This window comes from Lepisosteus oculatus, chromosome 14 (assembly GCF_040954835.1).
Source record: "Lepisosteus oculatus isolate fLepOcu1 chromosome 14, fLepOcu1.hap2, whole genome shotgun sequence".
Classification (NCBI taxonomy): Eukaryota; Metazoa; Chordata; class Actinopteri; order Semionotiformes; family Lepisosteidae; genus Lepisosteus; species Lepisosteus oculatus.
In genome coordinates, this window is record NC_090709.1 from 24,324,651 (window position 1) to 24,338,048 (window position 13,398).

Genomic DNA, 13,398 nt, shown 5'->3' on the forward strand with positions numbered 1-13,398 from the left:
CGTACAATACAATTTTCTGTACCCTCAAATAAAACAAAATCTTACTGCTTTCTCCTGAGAAACACAAGTGTAGTGTTAAATCACAATAAATAATACAACAAATATACTAAACTAACACCCAGATGTGACAACACACAGCTATGACAGAACACATTGAAGACTTAAAAGCCCTTTAAATTTTTATTTCCTTAATTTCCATTCTCTTCCCTCCCCAGGATAACTGAAAACTAACTATAATGAAGACTGTATATGCCTTACTTGTAATACAGCTACTAATAAAAATATACATGGAACATATACATAATTATTAATAAATAACACTTTTATTAGTAAATACGTGTAATGATAACATTCATTGTGAATATTTGTGGTGTCTGGAAAGCAATTTTAGTTAAATATAATAATAATTTTCAAGCAAGTGGTGCATAAGCTTGTTACTTAATGAGTACATTATTTCCATTACATTCAAGACAGTTCTAATGTGATCGATTGTTCTGCTTAGTCCGCTACTGAGTAGCTTAAAACCTATGAAGAGGTGGTTTAAGCTAGACTCCTAATGCAGTAACATCTAACGGGCAGCAGCTGTTATTTTAGGTTTGTTGCAATTGAGAACAGGTTTAGTACAGAGCTGCTGACAAATTTCAGTGGAGTTTATTGTATAAGGGTTTATTGCAATTGACCCATTGTAGCTACCAATCAGCAGCAAGGAAAAACAAACTTCACTTGTGCCTTTTAAAAAAAGGGAAACAGAGTAGTAGTTTATGTGGTAATTTCAGGTACAATGTAAGAACTAAAGTTATCTACTCCCATAGTAATGCGTGGGGTCCTATAAATAGAAAAAAACAATTTTAACCCGAAAACACAACAAACACAAAACAAGAAGTCTTCCAGGAACCTAGGTAAATCCCTGTAGTAGTCTAACAACTACAAAAAAAAAAAAAAACAAATGCAACAACTTCAAAAGAAAAAGAACATTAAAAACAAATCTGGGGAACAACAAAAACACAGAGTCTAATTCGAGAGCTTTTTCAAGTCTTCAGTGCTCCTCTCGTCTCAGTAGACCTCTCTCATATATTTGTGTACAGGTCAGCTGGAGGTACACAGCTGATGGTAATTTAAGTAGGGAGCTGCGTCAGAATGCATGGGCTTCAAAGGAAAAAGTCAAGGTTTATTCCATGCTGAAAAGAGAAGGAAACACAATGTTTCAGCTGTGGAGCCTTATTTGATTGTGACTCGAAGTAAACCTTTACTTCTTCGTTTGATGTTAATTTATCTCCATCAGATACCTAATAATATCTAAACTTGACAGTTGCTTTCAGTAGCTAAAGACGCTGCTCCAGGTGAGGCTCGAACTCACAACCTCGGCATAACTTCGCTGTGCACTGCTGTATAAGTACCGCGCGCTGACCGATTGCGCCACTGGAGCTGTGCAAAGTGTGCTCCTCATACAGACTGACGCTGCAGAAACACAGGGTGAAAACGGTTTCGGTTGTGGATCCATCTATACATGGGGAACACTGAAATAGCAAGGAGAATACAAGAAAAGAAACTGAAAGAATTGTGCTAACAGCAAAGGGGGACGGAGGGAGGTGGTCGGACAAGTAAATCAGCCTGGTAGATTGTTTGTAGCGACATTTTTGAGTCAATCGGCACACTGATTTCTCTTCATGTGCCTTGAACTGTGCAGTTTGTATTTTCGTTGTAGATAGGTTTCTTCAGAAGTCCAGTAAATTGACAATAATGGAGAACTAGCTGACGCACCCCGTCGTGAAGACCCTCTGTAAGGTGATTACACGTTTCATTTTCAAGTCGCCTCCTTTACACTCAATTGCTTCCTCGACACTGAGAGAACATGAGAAATGGCTTCAATTTCAATGTGAAGCGCAGTTCAGGCTCGATGGCTTCACATCTCCAATCAATCAAATAAAATTGCAGTGAAGCGATCTAAATAAGACTCTGAAGTACTGGGAAAGATGATTATTTTGAGCGTGCCTCCCAGGGTCTGCTACGAGGCTGAAGTTGGCTTCTTATTCGCCAGCTTCTTATGCGTGTTTTTCGTTCCACCTTAAATGCTGCTGCTGTGATGTTATGTCGCCTTTCGCCTGTAGATGGCTCTCTTCGATCAGTACTAATCCGGCTGGAAAACTGTAGACATCTTCACTGAAAGGGAATATCCAAATAGCGACTATCCAAACTATATTTTTGTATGGAATATATTTCAGAAAATCGCAAACCAATTTTAAAAACTCACCATAACACGGACTTACACTGGGAAAAAGTGATTGCACTTTCTGCTTATTTCTACGGCCTCCCCCCCGATTATGAAAATGTCTCACAGTTCTGACACTGATGTGTGAAAGACAATGTAACAGACTATCAAAATCCTGAAGTACAAACAATTTTAATGCACCAGTTTTTTAAATATAACCCTCTGATCTTGGCATGTCAGAATACATCGGGAAAAAGTATGGCACGAATTGCAATGTCACGCATTGTTGAGAATATCACTGACCTTGCCGATATTTGCAGGGGATACGAATGTTTTGCACATGTTGAACTACAACATGTAAAAATTGAGCTCCTTAGTCAATATCACTGGGAATGTCCAATAATGACGTACATCAGTAGCCTCAAAGAAACTTAGACTCACACATGGAGTTTTATCTTTGTATGGAGATTGGGAGAATTAATTTATACTCTCGTTGCTCATTAGCTAAATTATTTTAAAAATATGACTCAGATTTGTTTGAGAAACTTGTAATTGCCTTAAAGAGAGTCTTCTTGAAGATGTGCACCAGCTAGCTCTCCACTGTCAATTGACAGGACTTGAGAAGAAACTGTTCTCATACAACCAACATACAAATTACACATCTTAAGGAACATGATGAGAAATCCGTGTACTAAATAACATAAAACTGTCGCTGCAAATTATCACCAAGCTGTTTTATGTATCTGACCACCTCTTTCCTACTTTGCAGCGAGCACAATTCTTTCTGTTTCTTCATTGCTATTTTACTGTCTCTTTCCCCCATGCGGAGATGGATCCACAGCCGAAACTTTAGGTCGGTTCCTGTTACTCTGTCCGATTGAAAGGGCTGTATGAAAGGCACTCCCATCTCTGCAGGAAAGTTATTGCTGCTCTCAACACAATATACTGCAGCCAGATGTGATAGCGATACTGTCACTGCCTGTGGGCCACGTGTTCCTGCTGTCAGCCTATTATGTCATGTTCATCCACACCCAGAAACATTACTGCTGTAGCACAAGAGTTATAGGTGCAGTTGATAGAGCATGAATCTCTTAATCTCAGAACTGTGGGTTCAGTCCCCACATTAGGTCCCTCTGTGTCAGTTTGATCCCCCAAATCCTCCTAGCATGACCTGATGGTGTAACAGTGATACCCAGTACCCAGCGTAATTCAGCTTTCTTTCCACTTGATTCAGATTTTGATCTGAAATCATCGGCCGAACAAAAGTTTGTCTAAATCGAGGGAGATCTGCTCTCAATCAAGTATTAAACACTTCAGCATTTACTGTTTGAATACCGCACTTTGTCAAAACACTGCCGCTTCTTAAGCTAATAAGTAACGGTTTTTGAGCATGCATTGTATTGTTAATGCTTATATTAAAAAAGCATAAATTCACATAATGGAATTTTGACGGAACAAAGTAGTCCAGCCCCTTTACAACATTACACACCCACTGATTAAAGCTTAAAACTACAGTAGCAGGAGTAATAATAATGGCAAGAACATGTTTGGAGTTCGGCATTTCATTTATTCTGCGGAAACATCGTATCGGAATGAACTGCCCGAGATAAAAGAGTAATTGCAGCTTCAGATCATATTTTCCAGAGCATTGCATTGTTCTGTTCATGCTGACTACACGCTTTAAATTTGTAATTTACTGCAAGCGTTGCTTTTCCAGATTTTTCTGAAATTCCTCGCATTTGACTTGACTTGAACTTTATTGCCATATGTAACCGGTGCTGGTACAATGGAATTCTTACTTACAGAAAGTCTCTCGATTGTAAAACAAGTGTAAAAAAAACAAAACAAAGTGCAAACAGTGCATCAAGACAATGTACAAACAAACAATAGACAATGTGCAAGTAAACATGCAGACAGTTTGAATATAAACAATACAGACGTGTAAACAATGACTGGAGACGTACAATAAATAAATTAAAATGAGGTAGATGGTGATGGTGTAGGTGTGGTCCGAGGGGGATGGCTAAATGTGTTCGCCAGTCTCACTGCTTGTGGATAAAAGCTATTGAAGAATCTAGTGGTAAGTGTCCGTATGCTCTTATATCTCTTGCCTGAGGGCAGTGGGGTGAAGAGCTCATGCCCGGGGTGGTGACTGTCCTCTGTGATGGCCAGAATTCTACCATGGCAGCGGTCCTCATAGAGCTGTTTAATCTTGGTGAGACCGCAGCCGATGATCTTCCGGGCCATATTTACCATTCTCTGCAGTGCCTTTCTTTCTCGCGAAGAGGTGTTGCCATACCACACGGTGATCCCGTTGGTGAGGACGCTCTCGATAGTGCAGCGGTAGAAGTTCACCAACACATGTATTGGCATCCCCCATCGCTTGAGGCACCTCAAGAAATAAAGGAGCTGCTGAGCCTTCTTCATGATAGAGTCAGTGTTCACAGTCCAGGTTAGATCTTTAGAGATGTGAATTCCCAAAAACCTAAAGCTGGTGACTGTTTCCACTTCCGTTCCATCAATACTGAGTGGGCTGTGAGTGTGTGGCCTGTGTCTCCGAAAGTCCACTATTAGCTCTTTCGTTTTCTTTATGTTCAAGTCCAGGTTATTGCTATGACACCACCGAAGCAGCTGTACAACTTCATCCCTGTAAGTGGACTCGTCATCATCACTGATCAGTCCTATTATAGTGGTGTCATCGGCAAACTTAATGATGTGGTTGTTGCTGTGTCTTGCTGTGCAGTCGTGAGTAAATAGGGAGTACAACCTTGGACTCAGACAGCAGCCTTGTGGGGTTCCAGTGCTCAGGGTGAGTGGTGTTGATGTTTTATTGCCTATCCGCACCACCTGTGGTCTCTCGATAAGAAAGTCCAGCAGCCAGTTGCAGACAGAGATGCACAGACCTAATCCCCTGAGCTTTGTCACCAGTTGACTGGGTATGATGGAATTGAATGCTGCACTGTAGTCCAAAAACAGCATTCTCACATACGAGTTCTTAGTGTCCAGGTGTTCCAAGGCTGTATGCAGAGCCAGGGAGACAGCATCATCCACTGATCTGTTGCTCTGGTAGGCGAACTGCAGGGGGTCCAGGGACTCTGTGATGGAGGAGTTGATGTGTGACAACACCAGCTTCTCCAGGCATTTTATCACCACAGATGTTAATGCTACTGGGCGGTAATTATTCAGGCATGCCACTTTTGTCTTTTTGGGGGTTGGAACAATAGTGTTTTTTTTAAAGCAGAGCCAGCACTAAAATATTTAATTCCCGTCGCTGAATACATCGTGGAAACGGTATTTGCAACGGAATGCTGTCACACATGAAACCTTTTTGTTTTTCGGTTCTGAAGTTTGAAAATGTAAATAAAACGGGGGTCACCTCATAGGCTTGAAAGAAGTCCAAGCAGCATAAAAACCCGCAAATTCTCACAAATTGTGTTGCATTGTGCTGCACCTTTCTTCTGCTGCTTTTTTAAATCAGCCTTAAACATTTGAATGCATACCTTACTGCTGCTAATCACATTCACGTGTTTACGAAGCTTTTTTCTGTCCGTTATGTTTTTGCTAAGCAGTTTCTCCATTTTCCTCGTACTGTGATTGTGAGCGAGCACAACAACACTGAAACAGTGTAAAGACAGATAAAAAAGTCAGGGTAACACGCCTGAATGTCGGGAGTGGGATTTGAACCCGTGCCTCTATTTGGAGAGCGAAACACAAAGCTTAAAAGACATGAAGCTGTGAATTTGCTGTTTTAAACCGCTTGGCTATCCTGAAAAATGTGTGCTGATTGTACCAGTCGCATCCGATTTTCCGTAACTTTAGAACGATTGATATGACTGGACGAACACAATTTATGGCGTTTAGCATGACATGGAAAACGGTACCGGAGCATTCGGGTCCGGACTACCAGACTCAGAAACAGTTTTTACCCCCGCACTATCAAACTATTAAACTCCCAGCCTCTCTCACTCTCTCCTCACCTCTCACCTATGATCTGAACCTCACAGTGCCTTCTTTCTTATCAAAAACCCAAACACACATTGAAAATCTACCTCTACCATACATGTCAAAAGCTCACTCCCCATCATTTCTATCCCTTTATTTCATTCTTTTGATGCATGTTTTTGCACATAACCTGTTACCTTTTTGTTGTTTTGCACACTGCCTGTTGTTGTTTTTTGCACATCGGCTGTTGTCTCTTTCTTTTGTTATACAATTGTATTGTTGTTGTGTTTTTTTCTTTGTACTACTTATGTCCGAGAGCTAGCTAAATACCATTTCGTTATTCCATATACCTGCGTATGAGTATAATGACAATAAACTTGAACTTTTAACTTGAATTTGAACTTGAACTTGACATAATCTTGCAGGCAGTATATTATTTTATCGTTTACTCGTATAAAAAAACATGGTCTTCTCGTTCCTAAGTCAGATTTTTAGTGCTTTCGAACGTTACTTCCAACCTGGACTGACAGCTCACCCGATCTGTTTGTGATCAGACCATGGAGTCTGGGGCTGTACCAAGCGCACGTTCCTTCCCAATGCTGGGGCGATCATTCAGAAGATGGGTGTGAAGAGAGATAAGCTTTGTCGACTAAAAAACAAGGCAGGATATGCACGAATACTAATCACTGGCGACAGTTATGCTCTCTTACTATTGAGATCCCTACATTGCAAGTTTTTTTAAGACTTTGAAACTAAAGGAAAGCGGTGACAAATGAAACAGGCACAGGTGGGGTTTGAACCCACGCTCTTCAGTTTACAAGGCCAACGCCTTACCACTTGGCCAACGTGCCTTTGAGTAAGCATGGGAATAAGGTTGTTCAAATTATTTTTTTCTGAATCTGGTTTACATCGCCTGGATGCAGCAACAACAATAAAAGGTATACTTGTCCTTAAACTCGGACGTGATGTTCTGCAGACATGTGCACAATGTCCTGTTTTCTTGCAGTGTAGACATTTTGCTGTTCACGCTCCGCATTCATCTGCTTTGTGCGTTGTTAGTCCGCACCTGTAACATGTAATGTCAGCCGTCCCCTGTTCTTCTATTTCTCTAGCATGACTGTGTCCTGCTGCTCGGCTTTTGTTTGTAAAGTTTGAGCGAGCGCCCCGTTCAGTGTCACTTTGTCACTGTGGTCAGAAAGCATTCTTGATTCTGCTTGAGCTGCTTCATGAATTTTAGCGACTGTAAGAGCTCTTTTTAAAGTCAGCCCTTCCTCCTGCAGCAATTTATAGTCTCTTATGTGCACATTTTTCCACAAGTTGATTTCTTAACATGTCAGTTTCCAATACTCCAAAGTCACAAGATTTAGCCAATTCTCTTAGTGCAGTCACAAAAGCATCAACAGATTCGTCCTGAGACTAAGTTCTCTGCCTAAATTTATGCCGTTCCAAAACCACATTTCTCCGCGGTGTAAAGTAAGCGTCTAAGGCAGCTACAGTCTTTTCATATGTACCTTTTTCTCCAGGGAGATTGGCGAAAATCCGCTGCACGGGAGCCCCGATACAGTGCAGTAATGTAGCACGTCTCACGGCATCCTGAGCTTCTGTAGATCCACCGGCTATTTAAAAAAAATCTGTACGACTCCATCCATATCTTGTATTCCGTATACAAATCCGGAGCTACGAGGTTCAGTAGAAGCGGTGAAAAAAGCCGGGCATAAGCAAAGCTTCTCGGCGCGGCTGCCATATCTTCCAATGGGCAAGCTAAACGAACAGTCAGAAAATTCAAATGTTCGTTTCTACCAGCAAGAGAACTAAAATCTGCAGTGTTCTGCTCGCTCAAGCACTCGTCTCTCGTCGCCATAAATGTTGTGTATCTTAATAAAGAGACGTTTTAATATTATTTTAACTATTTTGTTAACTACACAGATCATGCCCTTACACCTTATATTCCTGCTTTCTACTCTCGTTCTGTTGTCTCGCGATGTCTACTCACTAAACTACATTTAGCATGACTTCTTGTTGCAGTTGAGCTCAAAGCTGGAGATGATCTCCATATTCTACCGCACTAACTAGTCCGAAACGTAGTACACAGTACACACTTTTTAAGTGAAGTCAGATTGTTAAAAAATTAAACCAGCGCCCTGTCACAGAAACGTACCCCAGTCTCCCGCGCAACAGCCTGTACTAACGAGGAGCGCTTGTCTGCAGCTGAGCGTCAGCTCTGTTTACTGTCGGCAGTCATTTCCTCATTTCCAAAGACTTTTTCACCTGCTCTCAACTTTTAAAGACGGTCATAAACGCTCAAGAAGTAATTAATGTCAGTTGGAAGTCTGTTTCTGTTGTCTCAGCTCTTGATAAAGACAAGCCGTGCGTGGGAGACTCCCTCCCCGAAGACGTTTGCCGTCACCCTGCGAGGGAGAAGAGCCATCAATCACCAAAGCAACCACTGAGACAGTTAACATTAAACACGTGAAATGCGAGATGTTGTGATTTTTTCCCCCGCTTAAGGCTTCTATCGTTTCTACTCTAACGAGAAAGACCTCTTTATTAGAAGTGAGATTTTAACAAACGTCTCCAGGGGTAACTGCGACCTGAACGCAACGGCATCTTGCCTGTGGTACTTATAATGAAGTATATATTTTATTTCTTTCTACTCGTTGATAAGAAAAAAAGTGAAATCATGTAATTAGGGATATGTCTTTTTTTCATGGGGAAAACTAGCCCGAGCAAATGTAAAGTTTAGAGCAGCGCTCAATAAAAATGATCAGAACCCGAAAGCGCTTCTTATGCGGATCAGTATATTCCGATACCACTGGTTCTGCAGAAGAAATAAGAAAAGCCGAACTCAAAGCAGAAACGTGTTGCCATTACGGGTACTCTGTCTGCAGCTGCTTTAAGATCTACTCACACCGCGATGCCATTAAGGCTACCTAGTTAAAAAAAAAAACATCGTCACCTTTTTGAACGTGATTATTAGACACCCGTAAAATCTCAACCGAGGTTTCTTGAGAGATCGTTCAGCGAGCGAGTAATAAAAAACTACTTCGCTTCCAACCTCTGCTGTCACTGTAAACTCGGACGTGATGTTCTGCAGATGTGCAGTGTGCCTTTCCTCTTGTCGTATTCAAGAGTACTCACTGTGTGAGCCTCTCACTGCGTGTCCTGTACTCTACTGTGATTTAATTTAGATAATGACGTGGAGTAGAGTGACAAGATCTACTTGAACATTTTCGGTTTGTGAAATGAAACACTAAATACACTACTGTAAATACAAGTAATGGACATTTAAAATAACCACAGTACAGCTAGAAGAGTGAAAGATAAAAGACTATTTAGAATGACATTCACAATAGACTTAAGAATAGCACATCCACCGAACAGGGACTTGAACCCTGGGCCCTCAGATTAAAAGTCTGATGCTCTACCGACTGAGCTATCCGGGCTCTGAAAGAAAATCGACACTGTCGGGATCCTCGCAAGTCACGTGTACCATTCCCAGTAGAATGAGTGAGAAATACAGCATGACATGGGTAGTTAAGGGGCTCCCACAGTCCATCTTTCCTCACATTATTGATTTTTTTCAATAGCATTTTGACCTTTTTTCACATTCAGATTTTTTTCACATTTAATAAAATCTTTTAATCAACAACATTAAAAAGAAAACAAATGGAACATTTTTTGGAACAATAATTAAAAAAAAACTTTCAATGCCTTGGTTGTATACTTGTGCACACCCTTTATAAAGGGAGTTGCAACAGTGCTGAAATTTAAAGAGCATTTCTGTAGAGAAAACAGCCTTGATGTTAAGCTTAGGGAGCCTGTCTTTTAGAAATTCTATTTCTTAACACCTTGCACAGCCTCCCGCCAGACTAACAAATATTTTTTTGGAGAAATTGACTCACACACCGGAAGACACTAACGTTTATTTACGTTAGAGCATGTGAATAACAGTTTAACCGAAAAAGGTTGTAATTGTGATTTTGTTAAAATTCAATAAATCGTCTATCAACAGTTAGAATTCATTTAGAAATTGTTTTATTTCATAAACTATAAGACAATTAAGAGAGTTTATAGGTCATATCCGTCGCTTATGTTCTTTTAACTCTAGCGTTCAGGATCCAAACCCAGGTGCGGACGATTGTGTTTCTTGAATCTCTTGTAATCATCAAAAGTCGATGTGTAGTCCTTCAGTACTTTCTCGAGTTGTGCCATGGATATTTTATACGATCAATACTTGTCATGCTCTTTTGCATTTTCCTTAACAAACGGAAAAAGTTCAAGGTGTGTTTACGGCTGTGCTTCACATCTACACGAGAGCAGTACAGGACACGGAGTGAGGAGTTCGTGAAGCTTTCAGTTTAGTACTGAGTTCAGAAGGAGGATTCGCTCGCTGAATGATCAATCAAGAAATCCCGGGTGAGATTCAACAGGTGTTTTCTGCAACAGCCACGACAAGTGTGAAGCAATCTCTGGATTTCCTGACTTTGAACTAAATTATTAGTTCAAATAATTTAGGATTTAACAGAACTAAAAGAGGTATATTTAAAATAGCAGCGCAACCCTGCAGCACGTCGAGTTTAATTGTGTAAACTGCATTTAATTGTGTAAACCTGTCTCTCTCTGAACACGAGCAAAGAGTTCTCACTCAACAGAAGATTGCGATGCGAGTACTCTAATATAAAAGCACCTGGAGATACCAGGGATTGAACTCGAGACCTCATACATGCAAAGCATGCGCTCTACCACTGAGCTACATCCCCGATGATAAAGTTTATGGAACAGACTTAGAGATGTGCAAATGCTCACTGATCACACCACTCACGAAGAATGCCTGCAGTTTCCCACTTTCGCGTTTCTTCTACTACAGAGTAAATTCATAGGAATGAAGAAATAAGGAAGGAAAAATAATCGCATCGAAGCTTCAAGAGACTGGGCACAAATTAATCTGTTATTTTTGTATCCAGTTACATGGGCGACGGTGGTTGATTCCCAGACGGGGGAGTACTTTTTTTCTACCTCCTTACTCGACTGTCTTTCAATTCTATTTTATTTGAAAGCTTTTTGCATCTTTTAAGTGCTCTTGATTAAACTATCCATAGAAAAACAGCAGTACTGATGATTTAACGCAAAAGGGTGAAACAACGCCCCAACCACAGGAATGGTAACAGGAAGGATCGTGTTCTTATTTAATATGTCCTTTTGAGATGTCTTGTCAATGCTCACAGGCGGTGGAGCTGAATAATTTACTTTTAGTGGTGTTTTTAAACAAAGATGGAACACGTTCTTTCTATCCCAGGAGAAAAAGAGCAGACTTTACCTTTAAGTGGCAAAAATGACACCTTATCAAAGCTAATATTAATTAAAATGATATCACAACAAAGGATTTGAGCCTTGAGCTTTCATTGGACGTCTGTGTCTCCATAACTTTGTAGGTGAGAGAGAGGATTGTGATAATTTGTAGGTGCTTCTCGGAAGTGCGTTGGTGGTACAGGCGCCTTCCAAATAATTGAGTCAGGTTTGAATCCCAGCCAGTGCAAACCCAAATCTTTTCAAGATAATCTGTGGTCCGCTAACACATCTTTTGAAATACTACAACAGGTAACACCCCGTGTGAAACATCGTGAGCATCTGTTAAACCTCTCTACCTACCCGTTCCTCACAGAGACATGGCGAGGGTCTAAAGGGACATTTTGAGCCGTAGAAACATTTTATCATTCTGTACTTTCCTGTGCGGTCAGGCCAGTTCCACTTTAACTGCGCCCGACAACGGAGGTCGTTTTGAAAACAACGAGAGTAAAGGGACACAGCACGTCTGCAGAACATCACGTCCGAGTTTAAGGACAGCAAGAGATTGGAAGCTAGGGAGATTCGGGTCTGTGTTTTTATTATAGGTTCAAGAAAATCTGAATACCTTTTCAAGAAGTATTTCAGAATCCCAGTCAAATCCAGTACAAATGCCGCATAGATCTGCATTGTACAATTAGTATACTGTTTGTCCATTGAATCAAACATGCCTTATGAAGCATTTCTAAAACAGGAGAGATCGTTAGGGAATGCGTCTTCCTGTAAAAATAAAATGACTTCAAGGGCACTATAAGCAGAGGTGCTCTACAGGAAAAACTATAGCCAGAGATGCCAAAGAGGTCGAGATTTCACCACATAAGAGAAAGCATCTCAGAAAATGAAGTTGCGGTCGTTTCCACGCGTTATAAAACCACTAGGTCAAACAACAAGAGCTGAAGAGCCGCTGTTGAGAGTAACACGGCCGAGCGCTCTAAGGAGCTGGCTTAAACCTCCAGTCTCTTCAGGAGCATCTGTTGGAGTCGCACTGCTACAGCGCATCTCCTTGTTAAGTATCCCTTTTATTGTTGTTGCTGCCTCCAGGCGATGTAAACCAGGTTCAGAAAAAAATAATTTGAACAACATTATTCTCCTGTTTATTTGAAGGCGCGGTGGCCAAGTGGTAAGGCGTCGGTCTCGTAAACCGAAGATCGTGGGTTCAATCCCCACCCGTACCTGTTTCGTTTGTCTCCGCTTACCTTTAGTTTCAAAGTCTTCAAAAAAAATGTAGGAGTCTCAATAGTAAGAGAGCACAACTGTCGCCAGTGATTAGTATTCATGCTTATCCTGCCTTGTTTTTTAGTCGACAAAGCTTGTCTCTCTTCACACCCATCTTCCAAATGATCGCCTCAGCATTGGGAAGGAACCTACGCTTGGTACAGTCCCCGACTCTATGGTCTGATCACAAACAGATCGGGTGAGCTGTCAGTCCAGGTTGGAAGTAACGTTCGAAAGCACTAAAAATCTGACTTAGGAACGAGAAGACCATGTTTTTTTATACGAGTAAACGATAAAATAATATACTGCCTGCAAGACTATGTCAAGTTCAAGTTCAAATTCAAGTTAAAAGTTCAAGTTCAAGTTTATAGTCATTATTCATACGCAGGTATATGGAATAACGAAATGGTATTTAGCTAGCTCTCGGACATAAGTAGTACAAAGAAAAAAACACAACAACAATACAATTGTATAACAAAAGAAAGAGACAACAGCCGATGTGAATAAAACAACAACAGGCAGTTTGCAAAACAATAAAAAGGTAACAGGTTATGTGCAAAAATATACATCAAAAGAATGAAATAAAGGGATAGAAATGATGGGGAGTGAGCTTTTGACATGTATGGTAGAGGTAGATTTTCAATGTGTGTTTGGGTTTTTGGTAAGAAAGAAGGCACTGTGAGTTTCAG

At 40.8% G+C, this 13,398-nt stretch overlaps 5 non-coding genes across 5 annotated transcripts; 1 reads left to right on the plus strand and 4 right to left on the minus strand.

Moving 5' to 3' along the window:
• Positions 1 to 1,332: 1,332 nt before the first annotated feature.
• Positions 1,333 to 1,426, minus strand: trnai-uau (transfer RNA isoleucine (anticodon UAU)). Its single transcript has 2 exons — positions 1,389 to 1,426; positions 1,333 to 1,368 (listed from the first exon to the last, which is right to left on the minus strand). It is a non-coding gene; the product is annotated as a tRNA-Ile (tRNA).
• A 5,504-nt stretch (positions 1,427 to 6,930) lies between these two features.
• Positions 6,931 to 7,002, minus strand: trnat-ugu (transfer RNA threonine (anticodon UGU)). The gene has a single exon. It is a non-coding gene; the product is annotated as a tRNA-Thr (tRNA).
• Positions 7,003 to 9,514: 2,512 nt separating this feature from the next.
• On the minus strand, positions 9,515 to 9,594 carry trnak-uuu (transfer RNA lysine (anticodon UUU)). The gene has a single exon. It is a non-coding gene; the product is annotated as a tRNA-Lys (tRNA).
• Positions 9,595 to 10,839: 1,245 nt separating this feature from the next.
• On the minus strand, positions 10,840 to 10,911 carry trnaa-ugc (transfer RNA alanine (anticodon UGC)). Its single transcript has one exon. It is a non-coding gene; the product is annotated as a tRNA-Ala (tRNA).
• A 1,686-nt stretch (positions 10,912 to 12,597) lies between these two features.
• Positions 12,598 to 12,669, plus strand: trnat-cgu (transfer RNA threonine (anticodon CGU)). Its single transcript has one exon. It is a non-coding gene; the product is annotated as a tRNA-Thr (tRNA).
• The last annotated feature ends 729 nt before the right edge of the window (positions 12,670 to 13,398 follow it).